The following is a 12,682-nucleotide window of genomic DNA, read 5'->3' as shown; positions in this document are numbered from 1 at the left end:
TACTACAATAAAATTATGAACCTATTGTGAAGCATATGGCTCTCTGACTTCAAGTAAATTGCTGTACAATATCAGCAATTTTTATGATTTGGATTTCAACAGTTTGCCGTTTTATTTTAGTAACATGTTCAGCAAGTCCTCAAAATAACCAAACAGAATTTCTAAATGACCATATGAAAAATCTGCTGCCATCAGGTAGAAGGTACAAGAGTCTCAGAACAGTTACTACCCCTCAACCATCAGGCTCTTGAATAAAAGGGGATAACTACACTCACTTGCATATCCATTGAGATGTTCCCACAACCAATAATCTCACTTTAATTGTAATCTTTATTGCATTCTCATGTTCTCGTTATTTATTGCTATTTATTTATACTTGCATTTGCACAGTTTTTTGTCTTATGCACACTGGCTGATCTTACATTGATCCAGTTATAGGTACTATTTGATAGTTTTGACGAGTATACCCTCAGGAAAATGAATCGCAGGTTTGTATATATACCTGAATAATAAAATTTACTTTTGAACTTCGAATTAATAAAAAGATCCTTCAATGCAGTGTTGGGATTACAATTCCTAGAAGAACAGAAGTGATTAATGAATATTGACTAAGAATTTGATTGTGATTTAAGTGTCTCTCTAGATTATTTTTCAAGAATTTCATCCATCCAGTTTGCCTATCAGCCCCGACTAGGAGTTGAGGATGCCATTGTCTACCTGCTGAACCATGTCTACGCCCACCTGGACAAGCCAGCGAGCACTGAGGGTCATGTTTTTTGGCTTCTCCAGTGCGTTCAACACCATCTGCCCTGCTCTGCTGGGTGAGAAGCTGACAGTGATGCAGGTGGATGCTTCCCTGGTGTCATGGATTATTGATTACCTGACTGGCAGACCACAGTACGTGCGCTTGCAACACTGTGTGTCAGACAGAGTGGTCAGCAGCACTGGGGCTCCACAGGGGACTGTCCTGTCTCCCTTTCTCTTCACCAACTACACCTCGGACTTCAACTACTGCACAGAGTCTTTGCCATCTTCAGAAGTTTTCTGATGACTCTGCCATAGTTGGATGAATCAGGGAGGGAGATGAGGCTGAGTACAGGGCTATGGTGGGAAACTTTGTCACATGGTGCGAGCAGAATCATCTGCAGCTTAATGTGAAAAAGACTAAGGAGCTGGTGGTGGACCTGAGGAGGGCTAAGGCACCAGTGACCCCTGTTCCCATCCAAGGGGTCAGTGTGGACATGGTGGCGGATTACAAATACCTGGGGATATGAACGGATAATAAACTGGACTGGTCAAAGACTGGTCATTGTTGTCTACAAGAAGGGTCAGAGCCGTCCCTATTTCCTGAGGAGACTGAGGTCCCTTAACATCTACCAGACGAAGCTGAGGATGTTCTACGAGGCTGTGGTGGCCAGTGCTCGAGGCAGCAGGCTGAGGTTAGCAGACACCAACAGAATCAACAAACTTATTCGTAAGGCCAGTGATGTTATGGGGGTGGAACTGGACTCTCTGACGGTGGTGTCTGAAAAGAGGATGCTGTCTAAGTTGCATGCCATCTTGGACAATGACTCCCATCCACTCCATAATGTACTGGTTAGGCACAGGAGTACATTCAGCCAGAGACTCATTCAACCGAGATGTAACACTGAGTGTCATAGGAAGTCATTCCTACCTGTGGCCATCAAATTTTACAACTCCTCCCTCGGAGTGTCAGACACCCTGAGCCAATAGGCTGGTCCTGGCCTTATTTCCACTTGGCATGATTAACTTATTATTATTTAATTATTTATGGTTTTATATTGCTATATTTCTTCACTATTCTTGGTTGGTGCGGCTATAACGAAACCCAATTTCCCTCGGGATCAATAAAGTATGTCTGTCTGTCTGTCATTATTGATTCTAAATAAACCCAATAGAAATTCCAAATCTCAAGTAGTTCTTGTTTTAGGTTGTTGATGACCGCAACATTAGCCATGAATTGACCTTAAATAGCATTTAAATTTCAGTAAAGTGCAGTGGTCGATGCGAAAAATTATCATTAAATGTCCACCTGACCCATGAGGTTTACTTAACAACATGATAAACCGCAAAGGCCTTGACCTTTGAAATTTAACTACTGTGCTTACTTCCATGTCAATACTCTTGCTGGGGGTATCAGTCACACAGAGTTAAATTGTATTAGCTTAAGAGCAATTCTTCCCAAAAAGACTTACATAAGCCAAGTGATAACATGATAAAACTGTGATTAAAAATGTATTATTTAAATAACATGGTGTAATCCATGAAAAAGTTGCTGGTTAGTCGGGGCAGCTTTAAAAGCAAAGCCATCTACATATAACTCTACCATGGATGGTCCCAAGACTGGCTGTGGAAGGAGGATGTTTGGGCATGGGGGCTTGCAACTCCATCCTGTAACAACCCAGAGCTACCGCAACACTGACACAAGCTCAAAAAACCATTTTTCTTGCTCGTTGCTCCCAAGGGAGGGTCCTTGCATTTGAGTGCTCCCTCTCTCTCTCTCACTCCCTTGATGCTGTCGGCGAATGGCGCAAGGTTTAATTGACACAGATTATAGATTTGGACTCTAATTCAGGTTTATGATGTGTTCTAGTTTCTAGTTCTAGCTCTGATAGCTCTTTTTTATTACTACTTTTGGGTGTTTTTTTTAAACCAGGGTGACCTGCAGATAATGAACACTGAGCTGAACTATATGCCTATTCATTTTCTGTTTTATACTCTGTATTTTGGCTCGTCTTTTTGCTGTCGCTTGCATGATTTTTTGCCACCCGCACATTGGGGGGGGGGGGGGTGATGCTTGGTGTTTTTTTTTGAACAGGTTGGTTCTACGGTTCTTCGTCTTGTGACTGTGAGGAAGACGAATTTCAGGGTTCTATACTGCGCACATACGTACTTTAAGTCCCTAGGACAGGAAGGATCTTTGAAAATGGGCTACACCTGGAGACAACAGGAAAGACAGGCCCAAGACAAAGGACTCTGGCAAGCTGCTACTGGTAGTCTATACTCCAGTAGGCCAATGGGGCTTAAGAAGAGGAATAGCGCCCTTTTATTTCGGGTCTGATAATTCATATTCATAATGTACAGCCACAGGATTCAAACAGTGCACGCAGATTTACATTTTGTTGCAACATATTATCATTCAGTGATTTTACTGAATGATTATGTACTGTTTCTTCAGTCAAAATATCAATAATATCACACTGTTGCCAATTTCACATTCATCCATGCCTTATCTCCACCTAACACTTCTTTCAGTCCATTCCAAGGACAAGGAACAAGTTCAAATTTATTATCAAAGTTATGTATACCATATACAAAATTGAGATTCATCTATTTGCAAACACTCACAAAACAATGAAATACAATAGACTACACGTAACAGAGACTGCAGAAGTACATTCCTTTAAGAAGGGGCTCATAACTTTTCTCATGTCCTGGACCCCAACCATTAGAAAAACATAGAAAACCTACAGCACAATACAGGCCCTTCAGCCCGCAATGCTGTGCTGAACATGTACTTACCTTAGAAATTATCCATAGCCTTCTATTTTTCTAAGCACCATGTACCTATCGAGGAGTCTCTTAAAAGACCCTATTGTATCCGCCTCCACCACCGTTGCCGGCAGCCCATCCACACACTCACCACTCTGCGTAAAACACTTGCCCGACAGCTCCGTTGTACCCACTTCCAAGCACCTTAAAACTGTGCCCTCTAATGCTAGCCATTTCAGCCCTGGGAAAAAGCCTTTGCCTCTGTCAATCCACATGATCACTGCCTCTCATCATTGTATACATCTCTATCAGGTCACCTCTCATCCTCCACTGCTCCACTAATACTATATTCTGCCATCCTATTTGACCTACCAAAATGAACTGGGTTGAACTCCATTTGCCATTTCTTAGCCCAGTTTTGCATCCTATCAATGTCCTGCTGTATCCTCTGACAGCCCTCCACACTATCCACAACACCCCCAACCTTTGTGCCATCAGCAAATTTACTAACCCATCCCTCCAATTCTTCATCCAGGTCATTTATAAAAATCACGAAGAGAAGGGGTCCCAGAACAGATCCCTGATGCACACCATTGATCACCGAACTCCATGCAGAATATGACCAATCTAAAACCACTCTGCTTTCTGTAAGCAAGCCAATTCTGGATCCACAAAGCAAGGTCCCCTTGGATCCCATGCCTCCTTACTTTCTCAATAAGCCTTGCTGAGGTACCTTGTCAAATGCCTTGCTGAAATCTATATACACTACATCTACTGCTCTACCCTCATCAATGTGTTTAGTCACATTCTCAAAAAATCAGGCTCGTAAGGCATGACCTGCCTTTGACAAAGCCATGCTGACTATTCCTAATCATATATGCCTCTCCAAATGTTCATAAATCCTGCCTCTCAGGATCTTTTCCATCGACTTACCAACCACTGAAGTAAGACTCACTGGTCTATAATTTCCTGGGATACCTTTACTCCCTTTCTTATATAAGGGAATGACACCTACAACTCTCCAATCTTCCTGAACCTCTCCTGTCCCCATGGATGATGCAAAGATCATTGTCAGAGGCTCAGCAATCGCCTCCCTTGCCTCCCACAGTAGCTTGGGGCACATCTCATCTGGTCCCGGAGACTTATTCAACTTGATGATTTCCAAAAGCTTCAACGCATCCTCTTTCTTAATGTCTATATGCTCTAGCTTTTCAATCCACTGTAAGTCATCCCTACAATCGCCCAGATACTTTTCCATAGTGAATACTGAAGCAAAGTATTCATTAAGTACTTCTGCTATCTCCTCCAGTTCCATACACACCTTTCCACTATCACACATTTGATTGGTCCTATTCCCTCATGTCTTATCCTGTTGCTCTGCATATAATTGTAGAATGCCTTGGGGTTTTCCTTAATCCTGCTTGCCAAGGCCTTCTCACAGTCTTTTCTGACTCTCCTAATTTCACTCTTAAGCTCCTTGCTGCTAGGTTTATAATCTTCTAGATCTCTATCATTTATCTAGTTTATTGAACCTTTCATAAGCTTTTCTTTTCTTCTTGACTAGATTTTCGACAGCCTTTGTACACCACTGTTCTTGTAACCTACTATCCTTTCCCTGTCTCATTGGAACATACCTATGCAGAATGCCATGCAACGATCCCCTGAATGTTTGCCACATTTCTGTCATACATTTCCCTGAGAACATCTGTTCCCAATTTATGTTTCCAAATTCCTGCCCGATAGCTTCATATTTGTCCTTAATCCAATTAAACGTTTTCCTAACCTGTCTGTTCCTGTCCCTCTCCAATGCTTTGGTAAAGTAATTAGAATTGTGATCACTATCTCCAAAATACTCTTCCACTGAGAGACCCGACACCTGACCAGGTTCATTTCCCAATACCAGATTAAGTACAGCTTCTCTTCTTATCTACATATTGTGTCAGGAAACCTTCCTGAACACACCTAACAAACTCCACCCCATTAAATCCCTTGCTCTAGAGAGATGCCAATCTATATTTGGGAAATTAAAATCTCCCATGACAACCCTGTCATTATTGCACCTTTCCAGAATCTGTCTCCCTATCTGCTCCTCGATGTCCCTGTTACTATTGGGTGGTCTATAAAAAAAATCCAGTAGAGTAATTGACCCCTTCCTGTTCCTAACTTCTACCCACAGAGACTCAGTAGACCATTAACTGAAGGGTCCGTGGACCCCAGGTTGGGAACCCCTGCCTTAAAGAGAAATTACAGGCTGCGGACTGCAGCAATTGCAGTTCAGAAGTATCTGTTTGAAAATCATTTTCTGATTGAACACAACACTTAAGACTATCACACTAGTATTGTACTGAGAATCAGATTTAATATCACCACCATATTTCTTGAAATTTGCTGTAATGTGGCAGCAGCATATTGCAATATATAATAAAAACTAAATTACAGTAAGTATATATATTAAGTTAAATTAAATAAGTAGAGAAAAAGAGAAAAGTAATGAGAGAGCACCCACTTCATTGTCTGCATCCACAGTACAAGGTCACAGCCCATGATGTAGAACTGACCAAAATAAACATTCTCCACAACCAATCTATCCCTTTCCTCATACGCAGCCCAAAACTCTTCATCTTTATTATATCCATGTGCCTATCTCGAAGTCTTAAATGGTTGAGCTGGTAGAACAAACTTTGGGGATAGCAAGTCTCTGACGCTATTCAAAGTGGACCGGGGAGCTTCTGATGTTCTAGACAACATATGTATCTCAACTATCAGATCATGTATACCACTGTTGCTTATGGAACATGTTCCTCTGAACTTAAAGAGCAACTCATTTTTCGAAAGGATAATCTAAAGTTATCCTTAACATATTAACCAATACAGTTCAGGCCATTGCAGAGTCCAGAGTTCAATTCAGTAGTTTTTGATGGTCTATAGATCATGGTCTCTGGAGGCTTGCTGTTGCAAGTGTAATGCAACAACACTCTCATACCCAATATAACTCAGCACCTTGGCTACACAATGTAATATAAAGCTGATGTAATGTAATGTAATGTAATATAAAAGCTGATGCTTTTTGTTGGAACAAGTGAGGGGGGATAGGGGAAAGTCAATACTTTGCTGTTTTGTGCACTGGAAAGGGAGGGGGCTTTGGGGCTCTAACATTTTCCTGTCATTCTTTCTTTGGGGATCTTTCTCTCTCTGTTTTGTCGATGTCTGCGAAGAGTAAGGGTTCCAGGTTGTATACTGCATTAAATTTCACCACTGAAGTCTGATACCAGAGTCTCTGTGCGTCTTCCCTGTGAAATGCGTGGGTTGTCCTCGGGCGCTCCAGTTTCCGCTCACAGTCCAAAGATGTATCCAGTAGATTAATTTGTCATTGTAAATTGTTCCATGATTAGGTTAGAGTTATTCAGGTTTGTCAGGGGTTGCTGGGGCAGCGTGGCTTGAAGGGCCAGAAAGAGGCGGATTGCTAAGTGAAAAAAAGGATAAAAAACCAAAGGCAAATAAACCCTTAACTCAGTCTCTAAGCATGTACACTTCCCAGAAGATACAAGTCAAGGAATCTTTTCTCGAAAATCTGATTGCATCCCAGACGTAAAATTAGTTGCCCCATTGCAGACTGGCCTATCTACATAGTTGTATAATGACTATATAGACTGAGCCATAGTGACAAACCAATTTAAAAATTGCTTTCCTTAGACATGCTGCTAGCTTGCAAGCAGCAATGTACCTTCACAGGCAATTTAGCACAGTAATTGTAACACAAATAAAATTATGTTATTAGCATCCATCTGTCGCATAAGAAGGTGTAAAACTCCACAGCATATGCTGGGCCCCTTCTCATTTGCAAATGGTAACTGGCATCCATCACTGTTGGCTGCAATTCACAGAGTCAAGGATCATTAACTTAACCCAGTCTAGACTCTTGAACACGAATGGTGGCACACGGCGGAACAAAATGTCCAAGTCGTTTATATGAGAGATATGCTAATTTTATAAAAATGCCCTTTAATGTTTAATACATCTGGTTTTTAAAAAAGAATGCAGCACAAAATGATTCCAAGACTGAAAGGCTTATCACATGAGGAGCGTTTGACAGCTTGGGGCCTCTACTCACAGCAATTCTAAAGAATGAGGGGGATCTCACTGAAACTTATTGAATGTTGAAAGGCTTCAAAAAAGTGCATGTGGAGAGGATGTTTCCTATGGTGGGGAGATTAAGACCAGAGGACACGGTCTCAGAATAGGTGTTCTTTTAGAACAGTGAGGAGGAGAGATTTCTTTAGCCAGAGTGGTGAATCTGTGGAATTCGTTGCCACAGACGGCTGTGGATGCCAAGTCATTGAGTATTTAAGGCAGAGGTTGATAGATTACTGATTAGTCAGGGCATGAAGGGATACAGGGAGAAGGCAGGAGATTGGTGCTGAAAGGGAAATGGATCAGCCATGATGAAATGACAGAGTAGATTCAATGGACCAAATGGTCTAATTCTGCTCCTATATCTTATGGTGTATCTTTATCATCCAAACCTCCTGATTATAAGTTACAGGGAATAAGAGGTCTGAATATGGTGAAAATGTAGAGATGTACAGATAATGAAAACATAACTCCCCCCCACCCCAGTTTTGACGATATTTATCCCAGACACTTCATAGAATCTGCTGGAATTCCTTTGACTTTATCATCTTACCAGCTGCTCTCAAAACCTCCTCTCATCCCTTCTTTCTCCGTAAATCATGCCGCTGACACGCACCATCACTACCCCCCCCAACCCCTACCTCTTTGTCTTTTTTCCAAGGCTGCTCCCACTGTCTAATTCACTTTAATGTAAATCACTCTATGAAACTGAGACACAATAGAAACTGCAGGTACTGGAATTCCAGGAGTTTATTTCATTCCGAGTCTGAGAAGACTTGGTATGTCACCAAAGAGACTCGCAAATTTCTATAATTATACTGTGGAGAGCATCTGATATTGGGGGGAGGGGGGTGCGGGTGTCACTGCACAGGATCAAAAGAAGCTGCAGAAAGTCGTAACCTTAGTTAGCTCCCATGGGCACTAGCCTCCCCAGCACATTTTCAAGGAGCAATGCTTCAAAAAAGTGGTGTCCATCATTAAGGACCCATGTTACCCAGGTCTGCCTTATTCTCATTGCTACCATCAGGAAGGAGATACTGGAGCCTGAAGGCACACACTCAACGATTCAGTAACAGCAGCTTCCCCTCTGCCATCAGATTTCTGAATGGACAGTGAACCAATGAACACTACCTCACTCCTTTCTTTGCTTCTATTTCTGCACCACCTATTACATATATATTTTAACTGCAATTCAAAATTTCCCCCTCTACTATTATGTATTGCATTGTACTGCTGCAGCAAAGACAACAAATTTCACGACATATGCCAATAATATTCAACCTGATTCTGGGGCAACACACAAAATACTGGAGGTACTCAGCAGGTCAGACAGTATCTGTAGAAGGAAATGGACATCAGGACTGTTCATTTCCCTCCAGAAATACTGCCTGACCTGCTGAGTTCCTCCAGCACTTGCTCTGTATAAAGAGCTTTGTAAAATTTTGTTTTGTAATGATCAAGTGATAAAGAAATCAGATCAGGGAATTAAAATGCAAGCTATTGCTGAAAATAGAACCAAAAAATGGCAGAAAGTTCCTCACGACTGAAACACAGATGGAGATGTAGGTGGGTTACTGGCTCTTTAAAACTATGGCTTGGAATTCATGATAGACTGGTAGGATTATTGCGGCTGAATGTCCATTGCATGAAGCCAGTCCTATTTCAGGACGTAGCTCTGCAGCACATCATCATCGCTCCACTTAGAGATGAGACAATGATCAGTGGTGGAAAGGTACATATACAAGTGCTCTTCTTCATTTAGCATTTAACACAATGCTGGGATAAAGTAGGATATTGGGAATATCTGTGCATGTTCCTCAGCTGCTTGATGCTAACCCACCTTTCAACAACATGAAGAATCATTCTTATGGACAAATATCCAAAGGAAACTCCGTAATGGCCACAATGCAAATAGCTATAGAGAGAGGGAGCCCATCTGAGATACCCAAATGCTGGGTTACGGACTGTAGTTTTTGATGATCTCTTTGGGAGCTTTTGCTGTTGCTTGCATAGTGGGGTGATGCTTCAAGGGGAGGAGGCTGGGGCTTTGATGTCTTATTAATGGGGTCCCTTGGTTCCTGGATGTCTGTGAAGAGCACGAATTTCAGGTTGCACACTGGATACATTCTATGATATTAGAGGATCCCAGATCTAAAAAATGAGCTACAAACAGCTGCTGGAGTCTGAGGCAGAATAAACCAAATATCACTAATGAATGACTCAGCTCTTGCCTCCTAACGCATTTCTATAAACTCATGTTTACCTGCTGTATCGAAAGGATGATGGAATACTCTCCACTGACTGGCTGAACACAACATGATCAACACTCATTTGGTGTCACATGGCAGAATGGACGCACTGCAGCAACTCAGCAAGAATTCAGATTCATTTACTTATCACATCTACCCCTCAACCAACAGGCTCTTGAACAAAAGCGAATTAAGTACATGCACCTTTCCATCATTGAAATGTTCCCACAACCAATGATCTCACTTCCAAGGACTCTTTATCTCATGTTTTCGTTAATTATTGCCATTTATTTATATTTGCATTTGCACAGTTTGTTGTCTTCTGCACTCCAGCTGATCTTTTCCTGATCTTGTTACAGTTACTATTCTATAGATTTGCTGAGTATGCTGCAGGAAAATGAATCTCAGGGTTGTACACAGTGACATATATGTACTCTGATAATAAAACTTACTTTAAAGTTTGTACTTTGAAACAAGCTTACATTAATAACCAACACAATCTTAAGGATGTGCTGGGACAGCCTTCAATCATGCTCCATCATTCTGGAACCAATACAGCATGGCCACCATGTTCATAGAACAACACAATCATCAACAACAGAACAGCAACAAGACAAACCCTGTTCTTCCTTCTGATCCATTTGCACACACACAGAGCCCTCTAAAGCCAGGACAGGCTACCTTCGGCCTCCAGTGGACTCGGACTCACAGATGTTGAGCCTTCAACTTCCCCAGCAGACCTGAAGACCCAAGACTCCGGCCATCGGGCCTCATCTATACCTCCCAAACTGAGGATGGTCACCTTTATCGTGGGCAGCAGGTTATTGACTACAAGATTACCTCCAATCCAGACAAAATATTCAGGTTTAGAATTGTAACTGCAGACAGTGATAATCAAGGAAGAGCAAAAGCTATGTAACTCCCAGCTGAACGGCACTTTGACGACAACCTTACGACATGGATTAAAATGCCTAGAAGGGCTAATTTTGAGGCAACTACAGAACGTTTATAACTGTCAACCAACAAAGCTAACAGCAGGACAATACAGCACAAGTTTACTGTTTAGTGACCCAAAGTTCATTTCAACACATGCTAAAACTAGAGTTTAGAGAGATTCTAGAAACATTCCTAACTATCTGCTCAAGGCAGAAAGACCTTTATTTAAGCTGCTGCTACTGCAATATATATGGGATAACAAATTTAGCCTATTGGAGGTACTGCCATAGGAGAACAGAAGTGTGTGGGAGGGCGGGAAGGGTGTGAGGGTGAAAGCTACACATCCTGGGATAATGCTCGCTAGTTAACCTTGACAACCTTGGCAACAGGATCAACAGCAGGCCACTGGCCTAGCTCTCTTCCCCTTCCACAACAATTGTGAAATGGTTTGTGAGCGTAAAAAAAACTTTCATTTCGTCAATAAACAGATGGACATTGAGTAAGAGTGTTGTTGCATAACTTCATAGTTGCCTGTCAGGGAAATCCACTCAGTGCTGTGCATCACTGCTTCAGGGCAACCCCACTTTATCCTTGCTCCCCACAAATTAACCTTTAAGTATGATATTAAGTATAGAAAATGCTACTAAAGATAATGGATTCAGCTCAGTAATTCATGGGTAAGGCCCTCCCAACCATTGTAGGAAAGCAAGGGTCCATCATCAAAGATCACCACCACTCAAGCTGTGCTCTTTTCTCGTTGCTGCCATCAGGTAGAAGGTACAAGAGCTTCAGGACTCACACCACCAGGTTCAAGAACAAAAAAGAGAATAACTATACTCATCTATTGAGATGTTCCCACAACCACTATCTCACTTTAAGGATTCTCTATTCTGTTATTTCATGCTCTCCTTACTTATTGCTATTTATTTATATTGCACCTGCACAGTTTGTTGTCTTCTATGCTCTTTCCCTGATCCTGTTTATAGTTACTGTTTTATAGATTTGCTGAATATGCCCACAGGAAAAAGAATCTCAGTGTTGTACGTGGTGACATGTATGCACTCTGAAGATAAAATTTACCTTGAACTTTGATATTGTCTTTTCTTCTATAAATCTGATTATTACAATACAGTTATATGTAACAAGGTGGCTTCAACCAATGGGGAATAAAAATCTTTGGAATTAACTGTTCCAAATTTAGGTCTGTGTCCCAGTTTAAAAATGGCTCTAGGGCTTCTAAGAACACTTATCACCCTATAGAAGATATCAAACGACAGGACTGCTAGAATGGCTGCAGATCATATTTCACAGCGGTGAACAATGAGCGACCTGAAGCTACCAAATCAGTTATGTGTGGAGAAAAAAAAATCAACTCAAACATGCCCCTGCTCAAATATTTCATGTGTGTCAAGGGGCCACGGTTTTTAACCCAACCAACGATAAATCATACTCACAACAGCTAAGCAAATTAGGTTTGAAGGTGAATATAAATTTAGCAAATTTACTTGTCAGCAACCAACATCTACATTTTTCTCTCCAGTGTACAATGAAACCGTTTAAAATTGGATCCACTTATAAAGGTAATTTGCGGAACTTGGCAACTCGCCAATTCATACAGATCAATACTGACAACGTACTGTCACTACAAACCAGCCACGCTACTAATTCCAGGTAGGACCAGATATGACAGGACGAGTGTATTTACCAAGCTACGAAATCGATGCACACACTGACATTCCAAACAAAGGAAAAGATCACTTGCAGCAAGAGATCTGACATTTGGAGAACTGTCGCCGACACATCTCGTAACACTAAGGTGCAGATTTTCAAGCAAAATCAGAAACTCGCAACAG

At 41.5% G+C, this 12,682-nt stretch overlaps 1 protein-coding gene across 2 annotated transcripts in view; it reads right to left on the bottom strand.

Annotated features, from left to right (window-relative positions):
* The window catches only part of LOC140716535 (striatin-3-like), an 88,175-nt gene that overhangs the window by 74,937 nt on the left and 556 nt on the right, over positions 1-12,682 (bottom strand). The gene's annotated exons all lie outside the window — the stretch shown is intronic.

This window comes from Hemitrygon akajei, chromosome 25 (genome assembly GCF_048418815.1).
Source record: "Hemitrygon akajei chromosome 25, sHemAka1.3, whole genome shotgun sequence".
In the NCBI taxonomy this organism is placed as follows: Eukaryota; Metazoa; Chordata; class Chondrichthyes; order Myliobatiformes; family Dasyatidae; genus Hemitrygon; species Hemitrygon akajei.
This window is presented reverse-complemented; position numbering and strand designations above follow the sequence as displayed.